We start from the raw sequence: 2875 nt of genomic DNA, 5'->3' as shown, positions 1-2875 counted from the left end.
CCTTGAAAATTTCTCCCGCAGACGGAGACGAAACGTTGGGAATTGACACTGAATTCATCAACTGACCACGGCATAACAGCCCGGATAATTATAATGGGCATGACATTTCCGGCCGTGAAAGTCTACATTTTAGTATAACCTAAGGACATCACACACATCCATGCCCGAGGCAGGATTTGAACCTGAGACCGTAGCGGTCGCGCGGTTCCAGACTGTACCGCCTAGAACCGCTGGGCCACTCCGACCGGCTCCTCTCAAGATCAAAATAAATAAAAAAAAAACAAAAAAAAAACACTCCATCTTTTGTACAACGTAGCCAAAACTTGAACCTGTAAAATCTTGGAAGTTAATACCAAAATTGCCGTCTACTGAAAAATAAATTACAAGATCAGACATATGCTTAGGTGTTACCAGTGTCTAACGATTCCAAACTACAACTGCCTTGGCTATAACATCACGCACGATTACGGCCGATACATCCAGAGGAGGTTAGATTGTTTCTCACGGATGCGTTGCCACATCCAGAACAACATATTCGAAAAGGTGAAACACGAAGACCGAAATGAAGTTCCACAAGACAATGAGAGGACTATCTCTTCCGCATGGAAGCAAAGCATGGATCCCAAAGGCCATCGGCAGGAACTGTAGATATGAAACATGTGAGAGGATCAAAAAGAAATAGCAGACTGCATCACAGCAGCAATAAACTTATCTACATACTGAAGAGCCAAAGAAACTGGTACACCTACTTAATATCGTGTAGGCGGTGGTAGCAGTAAGTTCCTATGGGACCAAACTGCTGAGGTCATTGGTCCCTAAGTCCGCAGCTCGTGGTCGTGCGGTAGCGTTCTCGCTTCCCACGCCCGGGTGCCCGGGTTCGATTCCCGGCGGGGTCAGGGATTTTCTCTGCCTCGTGATGACTGGGTGTTGTGTGATGTCCTTAGGTTAGTTAGGTTTAAGTAGTTCTAAGTTCTAGGGGACTGATGACCATAGATGTTAAGTCCCATAGTGCTCAGAGCCATTTGAACCATCATTGGTCCCTAGGATTACACACTACATAACTTAAACCAATTTACGCTAAGGACAACACACACACACACCCATGTCCGAAGGAGGACTCGTGCCTCCGACGAGGGGGGAGCCGCGCGAATGGTGACAAGGCACGTGTAGGCTCCCCGCGAGCACGCACCAGCGCAGGAACACGACGTGGCATGGACTCGACTAATGTCTGAAGTAGTGCTGGAGGGAACGGACTACATGAATCCTGCTTGGCTGTCCATAAATCCGTAAGAGTACGAGGGGGTAGAAATCTCTTCTGAACAGCACGTTGCAACGAATCGCACATATGCTCACTCATGTTCAAGCCTGGAGATATTGGTGGCCAGCTGAAGTGTTTAAACTCAGAAGAGGGCTTCTGGAGCCACTCTGTACCAATTGTGGACGTGTGGGGTGTCGCATTGTCCTGCTGGAATTGCCCAAGTCCGTCGGATTGCACAATGAACATGAATGGATGCAGGTGATCAGACAGAATGCTTACGTACGTGTCACCTGTCAGAGGCGTATCTGGCCGTATCAGAGGTCCACTATCTCTCCACCTGCACTCGTTCCACACCATTACAGATTCTCCACCAGCTTGAACAGTCCCCTACTGACATGCAGGGTCCATGGATTCATTACGTTGTGTCCGTAACTGTACACATACATCCTCTCGATACAATTTGAAACGAGACTCGTCCGACCAAGCAAGAAGTTTCCAGTCATCAAGAGTCCAATGTCGGTGTTGATGGGCCCAGGCGAGGCGTAAAGCTTTGTGTCGTGCAGTCATCAAGGGTACACGAGTGGGCCTTCGGCTCCGAAAGCCCATATCGACGATGTTTCGTCGAATGGTTCGCACGCTGACGCCTGTTGATCGCCCAGCATTGAAATCTGCAGCAATTTGCGGAAGTGTTGCACTTCTGTCACGTTGAACAATTCTCTTCAGTCGTCGTTGGTCCCGTTCTAGCAGGATCTTTTTCCGGCCGCAGCCATGTCGGAGATTTGTTTTACCGTATTCCTGATATTCACGGTACACTCGATAAATGTTTGTAAGATAAAATCACTTCATCGCCACCTCGGAGATGCTATCGCAAGTGCGCCGGGTATAATATCACGTTCAAACTCACTTAAATCTTGATAACCTACCCTTGTAGCAACAGTAACCGATCTAACAACTGCTCCAGACACTTGTGTATAGACGTTGCCGACCGCAGCGCCGCATGCTGCCAGTTTACATCTCTGTATTTGAATAGGTATGCCTGTACCAATTCTTTGGCGCTTCAATGTGTATGTTACTTGAGATCCACCGGATAGCCGCATGCGTTAGCACGGCGCTTCCGGCATTCGGGTAGGCGCCTGGCTCCAGATTCAGTCCACTCGGCACAGTGGTTTTAGGCGGTGTCCCACATCCGTCTAAGTGAATATAGGCCTGGTAACCATGTGCCGCACCAGTAATACACGGTCCAGGCACATCAATGTGATCGCCGTCAACGTTCGACGTCAACCTGTCATAACCACTCACAGACGTCAGATGGCAGCACTAGCAACAGCAACTATCTAAAGCGTGTCGAGGAGGACACAGTGCAGTCGTTGTAATGTGGTCCTAAAGGCGGGCCATAGGTGGAAGCATTTCCGGAACGGCTAAGTTTGTAAACTGTTCGCGTGCCCGGCGTGGTTAAATTATACCATGTATGGAAAAATGCCGCTACCCAAAACCGCCGCCGAGGGAGATGTGATACACCACGGGCCATAAATATCAGTAGAAAGAAAGGTTCAGGAGTGGGACAAAAATTCAAGGTGAAAGGAAATCAGCGATACGATTCGCTGATGACATTGCTAC

This window comes from Schistocerca cancellata, chromosome 7, assembly GCF_023864275.1.
Source record: "Schistocerca cancellata isolate TAMUIC-IGC-003103 chromosome 7, iqSchCanc2.1, whole genome shotgun sequence".
NCBI lineage: Eukaryota > Metazoa > Arthropoda > Insecta > Orthoptera > Acrididae > Schistocerca > Schistocerca cancellata.
Note: the sequence above shows the minus strand (reverse complement) of the source record.